Genomic DNA, 12,514 nt, shown 5'->3' with positions numbered 1-12,514 from the left:
AAGAATTGCGAAAGTGATTTATATTTACAAAACAAACAGTATATTCTTCAAAATGAATTTCAACATTAATCTACGTATAAATTTAATAATGGTGATAATAATATTGTTAACAGAAGCACAGACCTTAGTATACATACATCAGGCACTATTCTAAGTGTTTTGGGGTTTTTTTTGCGGTATGCGGGCCTCTCACTGTTGTGGCCTCTCCCATTGCGGAGCACAGGCTCCGGACGCGCAGGCTCAGGGCCCATGGCTCACAGGCCCAGCCGCTCCACGGCGTGTGGGATCTTCCCGGACCGGGGCACGAACCCGTGTCCCCTGCATCGGCAGGCGGACTCTCAACCACTGCACCACCAGGGAAGCCCTCTAAGTGTTTTTATATTAATTCGTTTAATCCTCACAACAATCTTATGAGGTAGGTACTAATACTATTCCCATGTTGCAGATGAGGAATCTGAAGCACCAAGAAGTTAAAGAACTTGCCAAGGCCATCTACCTAGTAAGTGACGGTGCTGGGATTCTAACCCAGGCAGTCTAACGCTAGAGTCTGAGCTTTTTTAAGCATTACATTCTACTGCCATTCATTCAAAGGTTCGTTAAAATCTTGAATTAACTAGCTTTAAACTTGTAAATTTAAAAACTTCATAATATGAAAAGCAAGCACCATTTTTAAACTGTAAAAACAACCTCCCTGCATCTGTTTAAACACACCTGATAGTACAATGAAATAAGTGCAGTTAATACAAACCAAATATATCTTTACAAGCCACATATTAAAAATAAAAATATTAAAAAAAATCAATCCATAATATTAGATTGCCGATGTTTACAGCTGTAATTATGTATAAATAAGCAGAAATTGTCTTTTGAATTTGTATAAAAATGGCAGTTATTTTTGTCAATTTAAAATGTTTTATAACTGAATCAGAATTTTCAAAATAATATTTTAAACTATGAACTGAAACTTAATAAACTGATTTTCATATCAACCAATGAAGACCAATATATGCAATTCCCTGATCACAGAAAAATTCATTCATGTGATGAGAATAATACTTAGTTGTAACACTTCTTATTAATGGATTGGTAAAGATCAGTGAATCACCCACAAGGGATGATAACAGCATTAACATCGGAATCCTTCTAGGAATACTGGGGCATTAAAAAACAAAAAAAATCAGTTTCTAAGGAGATATATATGGGACACAGTCACTGCTGAAATATAAAATTTAACCTTTAAACTCAAAGAAGAACAAAGGTATTAAAAATACAAATTAAGAAAACATTAAAATTTTCAGGGAAAATTCATTCCTTTTGAAAAAAAATCCCCATGACTAATAAACACTTAGGATGCCAACTTATTACAGGCAGTTCAAAACAGATTTCAACATTTATTTCAAACTAAACTTAATTTCCATTATATGAGACAGACAATTCAAATAGTGCCACACATTTATTCCCTTCCCTATGATGAGAAGGTATACACATACACAAACACACACACACACACACACACACACACACACAGAATAGACATTCTGGGAGCATTTTCTAAGGAGGATGGGGCAGAGTGTACCTGTAAAATATTCAGGATATCACATCAACGTTAGTCATAAACCTTCTCAAACACTCTCAGAATGCGTTACCTTTCCACACTGAGAAATCTTTTCCCTGTTAGGTTCCTCCTTGATACTCTGTCCGTTAACCCACATCTTTTTTTAGCACTTCTCCAAATAAAATAAGACAAAACATACTACTCTCTCCAATTCTCAATTCTCCATTTAAAAATCTTGCTATAGTTTTGTTTTCTGTTTATTGAAAATAAACTCAGAGTATTCACTAGCAAAAAATATGAACTCAAAAGGGTGATTACTTTTACAGCTGAAATTCTGTTCCCAGCTTACCACAAGAGGGCACGATCTCTACTGACAACACAAGTTACACAAAGTGTCCAAAATGGCTGCAGTACACAATGTACTCTTCTAAAAATAGATTTATTAATGGTTACACCAGGACATATTTAACAGAAAAACTATGACAGTAAACTAGTGATAACTAGTTTACTAAAGTCAATTATTTACTATAGGCTTGACTTATGAATACAATTTTTCAAAATTTAAATCAGTCTAGAATTTTCTAAAGGATAAAAAGTTTTAAAATATTGGAATTCTCCAATATGTAACTTATTTGACAGACAAGATAAATCACAAAAAGGGAAGAAGAATAACAAAAAACCCTCAGTAAACCCGAATTTCTGAGCTTTTTCCCCATCAAAATCCTTACGTTTATTAATGGAAGATGTCTAAAGCATTATGGTTCATCAAGAATCTTGGTCCTCTGGCTAAAATAAGTCATATTTTGCTGTCTCTAAACTCACAGCAGCCAAGGTTACACACAGGAAAATTTAAAAATTAATATTAACTCTAATACTCTGTACCTGCTATTCTTTTTCCAATCACCTAGAGAAACTGATTAGGAAAAAAAATGAGAGCAAGGTAAATATTATAACATATTACCACGTATAAAGTTAAAAATTTCTAAATCAGTATCAGTAACATAAAATTTACAGATCTGTCCAGGGCAGAAAACTGAGGATACGTATTTCTCAGCTTCTAGACCCAGTCTTCTGCCACATCATTGATTTGAGCACCATTCTCACATGCTCTGAAAGTGATGTTCAGATCACGTTGTTCTTGAGTTTAAAACTCTTCAGGAGTACACACCATTGCTTTAAAGACACAAATTCAAATTCCCTATCAGAGAATTTAAATTACTTACTAAATACAGCACTTTTTATAACAGCTTTATTGGGATATAATTCACATACCATAAAGTTCACCCTTTTAATGTGTACAATGCAGCGGTTTCTAGTATATTCACCTAATTATGTAACCATTATTCCTCTCTAAATTTGAAACATTTTCATCGCTCCAGAAAGAAACCCCCAGACCCATGAGCAGTCGCTCCCCTACTCCTCCCCCTCCCAGACCCTGACAACTAGTACTGGTCTACTTCCTGTCTCTATTGATTTGACTGTTCTGCATATTTCACATAAATAGGATCATACAAAATGTGGTCCCTTGTGACTAGCTTCTTTCACTGAGCATAAGGTTTTCAGGTTCATCCATGTTGTGGCACATATCAGTACTTTATTCCTTTTGTTGCTGAACAATATTTCATTGCATGGCAATTCCACATTTGTTTATCCTTTTATCAGTTGAAGGATATTTGGGTTGTTTCCATTTGGGGCTATTATGAACAACGCTTTTATGAACACTGTGTGGACCTATGTTTTCAATTCTGTTGGATACAGACCTAATAGTGGAATTGCTGAATCACACGGTAACTGTATGATTAGCTTTTTGAAGAACTCTCAAACTTTCTTCCAAAGTGGCTGCACCATTTTATATTATCACCAGCAATGTATGAGGATTCCAATTTCTCTACATCCATGCCAATATTTATTATTACCTGGCTTTTTAACTTTTGTTTTCTTAGGGTATGTGAAGTACTATCTCTCTGTGGTTTGACTTAAAACTCACTAACGCTAACAATCTTGAGCATCTTTTCATATGCTGGTTAGTCATTTGAATTTCTTTGGAAAAATGTGTATCCAATTCTTTGCTCATTTTTAACTGTCAATTTTATTGTTGACTTGTAAGAGTTCTTTATAAATCTTGATATGCCTCTTATTGATTACATGACTTGTAAATATTTAATCCCACTCTGAGTTGTCTTTGTTTTCTTGATGGTGTTCTTTGAAGCACAAAACTTTAAAATTTTGATGAAGCCCGACTTACCTATTTTTAGTTACTTGTGCTTTGAGTATTATAGCTGAAAAACCACTGCCTGGAACCCAAGGTCACAAAGATTTTTTTTCCTATGTTTTTTTCTAAGAGTTTTATAGTTTAGGTCTTCCATTTAGGTCTCTGATCCATTTTGAGTGACTTTTTATAGGGTGTCAGGCAGGGCTCAAATTTCACTCCTTTGCATGTGGATAGCCAATTGTGAAATACAACATTTTAACTGTAAAACCATTCACTACCTGGCTCCTGTCTATATTTCCAGTCATTCCTTAATTTGCACTTTATGCTCTAACCAAACTAAACAACTGGCCATCTCCAATGCTAGCCACACTTTTTGCCCTTTGGCACTTAATGCCTAGACAAACGCTCTCCCTAACTCCCTCTCCTGGCCTAACTTCTAGACGTCTTTTAAAGCTCAACTTTGGTTATTATCACTTCCCACAAGAATTTTCCTGATCCCCATTCAAGTTTAGGCACCCCCCCACACACACACACACACTCCCACAGATCCTCAGTAGCCTTTCTCAAATGGGAAAGGTTAGACCCGCTGAGAAAAATCCTGCAGATCTAGAGCTGATCTCAGTTTTAGAGGAGCTCTTGGAAACTATTACATTTCAAAGCTGTCCCAAAATTCAGTTTGATTCAGTCAGCCTTTTAGAAGCCATTCATATTAGCATTAATTTGGTAAAAGGTTTTTCTGAGATGATTTCATGCAAACTGCTGTTATCTCCAATTATCAGAAAAGTATTCCTTGAGTGTGGGAATGGGAGTAAACAACATAATCAAGAATGGATCATTAAGCAGCAAAAAAAAAAAAAAAAGTGCTATGTGTTATATAAAGTGACTTAAATAACTATCAATTACAAATCTGATCATCTACGATATACCAAGCACCTTCTGGTATTCAAAGCTTACTATTCAGAAGGGGCTGTCCAACGTGAATATGAAGAAAGGTTCTGAAATGGGAGTGAAAAAATGCAAAGTTTAGTGCTGGCTCTGCCAGTAACAAGCGACGGGATCTGAGCAAGTAATTTCCTTGTGTCTTCTCCCCCCAATTTAAAAATAAGAAAGTGAAAAAAGACTACTTCTAAGAAGGTTCCTTCTAATTCTGAAAGTCAATGTTTACATCAAATAATTTAACTCTAAATTAACAGATTCCAAATACTGAACCAGCTGGCTGGTTATACAAGAATCATATGAGGAGTTTAAAAACAAAACAATAAAAACACTGCCACTGATTTCTGAATCAACAGATTTAGGATGAGACACAGGAATCTGTATTTAAAGCTACTAAAGTGCTGCTTCTGGTGCTCAGCCAGGCCTGGGCACCTGGTCTAAGGCACTGTGCCATGTGAATTTTATAAAATATAAGTACCGACTTTTAAGTCTGCAAGGGGTGTTTACAGGGATGGCTTTATGAAGGAGATACCACCTAAGCAGAGGTTTGAGAGATGGGCTGGATTACAACAAACACAGAAGAGGGATGGGAAAGAGGGCATAGAAAAAAAAGCATGAACAAAGGCACAGGGACAGAAAACAGGCTATTTTGAGTGTACTGGGCAGGCCAAACCTCAGGGTGCCTCCCATATAAATACTCATTTCAGAGAAAAATGGCTAACCCACAGCCCCTGGTGAAGGAATAGTTTTGTTTGCTTTTCCACAGTTTCTTGGACTAGGTATGAGCCTACTACAAAGGCAACCACTTCATAGGAAGACTGATAGCCAGGGTGATATACATTCCTGGTTTGCCCAGGACAATTGCAGGTTATGCCAACTGTCCTAGCAGAATTACTAACAATGCCCACTTTCACTCTCAAATTTATAATTAAAATTTTATTTAACTTGGATGATAAATTATAAGGTCACTCTACCAATAAACCGTGAGCTGACATGAAAAAGGAAATAGGCCAATCAGATTCTCGAAAATAGAGGTCAGCAAACATGCCTGTTTTTGTAAATGAAGCTTTACCAAAACACATCCATGTTCATCTGGTTAAGTATTGTCTATGGCTGCTTTCACAATACAACAGTAGAGTTGAGCAGCTGAGATAGAGACCATGTGGCCCACAAAACCTGAAGTATTTACTATCTGGCCCTTTACAGAGAAAACTGGCTGACCCCCACTCTAAAACAGCACTATCCAGTAGAACCTTCTGCATTAATGGAAATGTTCTGTACCTGCGCTGTCCACTACTGTAGTCCCGTGCCACGTGGAGCTACTGATCAACTGAAATGTGGCTAATACAACTGAAGAACTGAGCTGTATTTAATTATTTGTGTACGCAATATTTAAATTGGAAAGGCTTTAAATTTTTTTGAGATATTTAAATATTTAAAAATTTGAGATATAATTGACATATAACATTGTATTAGTTTTAGGTGTACAACATAATGATTTGATATATGTGTGTATTACTAAATGATTACCACAATAAATTTAGTTAACATTCATCACCACACATAGCTACAAATTTTTTCTTGTGGTGAGAACTTTTAAGATCTATTCTCTTAGCATCTTTCAAATATATAATACAGTATTGTTAACTATAGTCACCATGCTGTACATTACATCCCCAAGACTCATTTAGCTTTAACTGGAAAACAATCAACTCTTAAAAATATAGTTCTAGTAGTTTTAACACATGCATAGATTTGCATAAAATGAGTTAACAACCATCTGGAAACAGAAAAGTTCCAGCACTGCAAAACCTCCCTTGAAAGTTACATTCTCCCTTCAGTCCAACCTCTGGCAACTACTGATTTGTTCTTTGCCACTACAGTTTTGTCTTTTCAAGAATTTCATGTAAATTAAATCATCATATAACTTTTTGAGACTATTTTCTTTCACCAAGTTGCTGCATGTATCATTAATTTATTCCTTTTTATTGTTAAGCAGTATTCCATTGTATGGATATACCACAGTTTATTCACTACCATTGGAAGGACATATTGGCTGTTTTCAGTTTTAGGTAAATGTGAATTGAGCTGCTATAAACATCTGTGTACAGATTATAAAAAGACCTTGGAGAGGGACTGGGCCATATAGTGGGTATATGTATAATCTTTAAAGAAACTGTCAAGTTCTTTCTAGGGTGGCTGTACCATTGTTCATTTCCAGCAGCAATGTATGAGAGCTCCAGTTCTTCCAGAACTTCCTTGCTAGAAGTTGGGATTGTACTTTTTAGCCATTTCTAACAGGTAGGTGATGGTATCTCATGGTGGTTAGTCTGCGTTTCCCTAATGGCTAATGACATTGAACATCTATTCATGTGCTTACTTGCCATCCTTTGGTGAAGTGTCTTCTATCTTTTGTCCATGTTTTAATTGGGATGTTTATTTTCTTATTCTTGAGTTTTGAGAGTTCTTTATATATTCTAGATACAAGTTCTTTTTCAGGCATATGATTTGCAAATATTTTTTCCCAGTCTATATCTTGTCTTTTCATTCTCTTAACAGTGTCTTTTGCAGAGCATTATGGACTGAACTGTGTGCCCCCCAAATCCGGACGTTGAAGTCCTAAGCCCCAGTACCTTAGAATGTAACTGTATTTGGAGACATGGCCTTTAAAAGAGGTAATTAAGGTTAAATGAAGCCATACGGATGGGCTCTAATCCAACAGGACCAGTGTTCTTATAAGAGGAAGGGACCAGAGTTGTGTGTGCACAGAGAAAAGGCCATGTGAGAACACAGCAAGAAGGCAGCCACCTACAACCCAAGGAGAGGCCTCAAGAGACACCAACCCTAACAACACCTTCATCTTGGACTTCCAGTCTCCAGAACTGTGAGAAAATAAAATTTCAATTGTTTACGCCACCCAGTCTGTGGTATTTTGCTATGGCAGACCTAGCAAGCTAACAGACTGAGCAGAAGTTTTTACCTTTGATGAAGTCCAATTTATCAACTGTTTTCTTTTATGAATTATGCTTTTGGTATCATGTCCAAGACCTTACTTAACCTCAAGTCATAAAGATTTTTTCCTATGCTTTCTTCTAAAAGAAGAAGTTTTACATTTAGATTTATGATATATTTTGAGTTAATTTTTGTTTAAGTTAATTTTGTTTTGTGAAGTTTAGGTCAATGTTCCTTCCTTTTTTTGTTTTTTGCATGTATATGTCCAACTCTTCCAATACTATTTGTTGAAAAGACTATCTTTCTTCCATTGAATTGCCTTTCATCTTTGTTAAAATCAATTGGCCATATTTGTGTGGGTCTATTTCTGGATTCTATATTGATCCATTGATCTTGTGTCTATTCTCTACCCATACCACACACAATCCTGATTACTAGAGCTTTACAGTTAAGTCTTAAAAATGAGATATTGTGATTCCTCCAACTTTATTTTTCTTTTTCGAAGTTCCTTTAGCTATTCTAGGTCCTCTGCCTTTTCACAGAAATTTTAGAATTGCCTTGTCTATATTTAATTTTTAAAAACCCTGCTGAGATTCTGATTGTAATTATAGATCAATTTGTGGAGAGCTGACACCTTTACTATTCAGAATCTTTCAATCCATGAACACTACTCTCTATTTAGGTTTTCTCTGATATCTTTCATGAATGTTTTATAAAAACAGTATCAGCATATAGATCCTACACATTATATATTTTCAGCACATAGATCCTACACATTTTGATTTTAAAAGCAGTGTGTGGCCAGTGACAGCTGTATTAGACATCACAGCTCTAAGAAGTTTGAACCACCATGCAATATAACCCAGTGTGTAAATGATGCCATAAAGTTGTGCCACTGTCTTAGCAAGTAGGACCTTGGGCAAATAAAGATTTGAAGAAACAGGAAAGATACAGTGTGGAGACAGACAATAAAGAGCAGAGAACAGAGCAAATGCACAGAAAAAAATAAGAGACCATGAGAAAGAAACATATCTCCAAAGCTGCCTTGAGTTCCTGACAGCTTTCCAGTTCCCTATCACAGGAATCCTCACAACAGCCTCTCTTTACTTGGATTAACTTGAATGGCTCTTTGTTTCTTAAAAGCAGATGATTAGAGATCTAAATTTCTAGGACTGTATGATGCTAATTTCAAAAAAGAAAAAAACAGATTGAGACTACCATATTAACTTTAAAAAGATGCACTTGGGCTTCCCTGGTGGCGCAGTGGTTGAGAGTCCGCCTGCAGATGCAGGGGACACGGGTTCGTGCCCCGGTCCGGGAAGATCCCACATGCCACGGAGCGGCTGGGCTAGTGAGCCATGGCCGCTGAGCCTGCGCGTCCGGAGCCTGTGCTCCGCAACCGGAGAGGCCACAACAGTGAGAGGCCCACATACCGCAAAAAAACAAAAAACAAAAAAACACTTTTAAATGATAATTGGCAGACCACAAATGTCAAATGAACTAATAATGTGGATAAAACTTAATAGTGGTATTAAGTTTGGGAAAACATAAGGGACCATGTAACCACATTCCCACTTCCCACTACAGAAGTGACAGAAGCAGCATCTCTAACCCAAAGGTGCTTAAACTCCGGTATGTATAAAAATCACCTGAAGTTTTGCTTTTGGAAATATGTAAGACTAGATATGAAAACCCTTCCCATTACAAATACCTAGATATGGCAGATAAGATAGAACAAGTACTCTTTTAAATGCACTGCTGGACACACAAGTAAAGAAATCCACAGGAAGCGAAAACAAAGAGAAAACAGTCATTCACTCGAAAAGTATCTGTCGAATGCATTTAATGAAGGAAATCAGAGTGGTAAGCAAGAGCTAAAGCCATGACCTTAGCTTAAACTTAGAATCGAGACACTTAAATTTTGATTTTTATTGGATGTAGTGAAAGCTGGAATTGAGACCACTGCATAAAACCAACAATGCCCCTGAAAAGCCACACCTCTCAGTGATCGGAGGGGAGGAAGGGGGTGTCTGTCCATTGACAAAATGATTGAATAAAAAAACAACTGCTTGAATCACTAGAATGAGGGGGGGAGTTCCCTGAAAATTCAAATTCATAATTACAGCCTATTCTCAGTTGAGTATAAATTTACACTTCTTGCAAGGATCAGGAACATCAAGCCAAGAAATGAATTTAAGCTGTTTCTGGGTTGGTGGTAATGAAAGGCACCTGACAGAAAGAGAAGCAAATTTTCTGTAGAGAAATGCACCTTTAATCCACGCCCCAGGAGATTCCTAAATTACTTTAGCCAAATATGAAATTAAAACAAAATTATCAAACCACAAGGAAACAAACTACAAGAGCAGCAAAAGTTATAAACAACAAATTAAATTTGCAGGAAGTTCAAATTTTGGAATTAACAGATACATAATATAAAATTACAGTTAAGTATGCTTTAGAAGTTTACAGGACTAAAGGAAAGTATTAAATACATGGACCAGAAACAAGAGGCTAACAAAAATGACTTGAAAGATAGGAAAAAAAGAACCTAACAGAATTTCTGGAAATAAAAAATATAATTCTTGAGATTAAAAACCTAGTTGGGGGCTTCCCTGGTAGCGCAGTGGTTGAGGGTCCGCCTGCCGATGCAGGGGACGCGGGTTCGTGCCCCGGTCCAGGAGGATCCCACATGCCGCGGAGCGGCTGGGCCCGTGAGCCATGGCCTCTGACAGAGCCTGCGCGCGTCCGGAGCCTGTTGCTCCGCAATGGGAGAGGCCCCAACAGTGAGAGGCCCGCGTACCGCAAAAAAAAAAAAAAAAAAAAAAAAAAAAAACCTAATTGGAGCAGACACAAAGACAGAATTAGTAAACCAAATGACAGATCTGAAACAGCAAAAAGAGACAAAGACAGAAGATGTGAGAGATTAAGAGACATTTTAAAATCATCTTATCTCATAAAGACATGTCGTGAAAGAGAGATGAACATACATCTAATTAAAGTTTCAGAAGAGAAGAACAGAAAAAAATGGAGAGAAGCAATATTTCAAGAGACAGCGGCTGAAAATTTTCCAGAATAGATAGAAGACATAAGACCTCAGATTCAGGAGACACAAGTCATAAGGAGGATAAATAAAAAAGAAATCTACATCCAGACACATCATATGAAGCTGCAAAACACCAAAGATAAAGAGGTGATGTTTAAAACCAGTCAGAGAAAAGAAGTCAGATTATCTACAAAGGAACAATAAATTAGACTTCTCGGAGAAACAATAAAAATCACAATACTGTGCTAAGAGAAATTAAGTCAATCTAGAATTATGTTCCCAGGTAAAAACATCATTCCCAAAAAGATATTATTTGCCAAACAAAAACCAAGCTTACCACCAAAAAGCATGCAATACATTCTTCTAAAGTATATTTCAAGATTAAAAAAAAAAAAAACTCAGAAGGAAAGTCTAAAATGCAAGGAATAAAAATCAAATAAAATGGCAATCTTGGCTCAATATAAACAAATATTGATGACTATACAGGGCAATAATAATGTCTAATTTATGTAATTTTTAAAAAGCTGGAATTCAAATATTGAACAAAAAAGCATGTAAATGAGGTGTGATTGACGTTAAAATGTTCTAAGGGCCTCGTATTGCTTGGGAAGTGCAGAGTTAGTAATTTGGGGTCTTAGGTTAGATATATGTATAAAATTATTAAGAGTAACTTCTAGAGTAGTAAAAGTAGTATATAGCAGTGATTCTCAATTAAGGAGGATACTACCTCCATATGGTAGAAAAAGAAGTCTTTGGAAATGTGTGAAGGCATTCTGGGTGGTACCAGTACCTGGGGATGACAATGGCATTTGAAAGGTAGGCACCTTAAATGTCCTGCTGTGCCTGCAATGTGCCACACAGTGACGCAGTCCTGGCCAAAATGCCAAGAGCACCTACAACTGAGAAATACTGTATACACTGGCCAAAAATGGATTTCCAATTCAACATGGAAATTAATTCAATAACAAGCACTTGCAGATGTACTTGAAATCACAGATTCCTGAGCTCCATATATAACAGATTCTGAATCAACAGGTTCTGAGGTGAGACCCAGGAACCTATGATTTTAATAACCACACAGGTGACTGTGATGCAACTGTCCATCAACCACACTTCTGAGAAACACTGCAGCCTAGTGAGGGTGAAGTGGTAGATGAATGGGGTTTCAGAGACCCCCATAAAGGAAGAGGATCTGGAGCAAGCGATACCCAGTGCTGAGGAGAAATCTAGCAGCAGGGAGTAGGTGGGGGCAGAAGTTCACATACACATACCGTTAGGTGTCCCCAAATCAGAAACTGCAGAGTAGAAGAGAAAGCATTTCTCTAAAATTAATAACAATATAAGTGGAACAGTGCTTTCTCATTATATAAGATGCTTTTTCATTTAAATACTGGAAATGAAAATACAATAGAATGGTTCAGGACACCATCAGTAAAATAATTCAGTCTACAACCTACAAATGGACCACCCATAAACCAGATGGTGAGAAGGTCTGTGTTCAGAAATCCTGGCCACACTCTGATCTACACCCCTTGGGTAAAAGGCCCTTCATACATCAATTCCTAACATCTGGGATGTGTCTGCCATGGAGCAGCAGAACATATTTCTAAAAGATGTTAGATATGTTCTGGGAAAAGAAAAAAAAAAAGAGTTCCTTGGTTAAGTAAGTATTGAAAATAGTACATACTATATTTTCTTCCTAGAGCATAACAATGAACAACAGCACATTAAAAGATTCTGAAGATCTACAGCAAGGACATCCATTTACTTTTGTTTGACTCCACATTTCCCTCCATGATCTGATTAAGGAACTCCC

At 36.7% G+C, this 12,514-nt stretch overlaps 1 protein-coding gene across 2 annotated transcripts in view; it reads right to left on the bottom strand.

Moving 5' to 3' along the window:
- The window catches only part of MAP4K3 (mitogen-activated protein kinase kinase kinase kinase 3), a 185,496-nt gene that overhangs the window by 126,804 nt on the left and 46,178 nt on the right, over positions 1–12,514 (bottom strand). The window lies entirely within an intron of this gene.

Source organism: Monodon monoceros, unplaced genomic scaffold (genome assembly GCF_005190385.1).
Source record: "Monodon monoceros isolate NGI ecotype Baffin Bay Population unplaced genomic scaffold, NGI_Narwhal_1 Super_Scaffold_19, whole genome shotgun sequence".
Classification (NCBI taxonomy): Eukaryota; Metazoa; Chordata; class Mammalia; order Artiodactyla; family Monodontidae; genus Monodon; species Monodon monoceros.
Note: the sequence above shows the minus strand (reverse complement) of the source record. Positions and strands in the feature narration are given on the sequence as shown.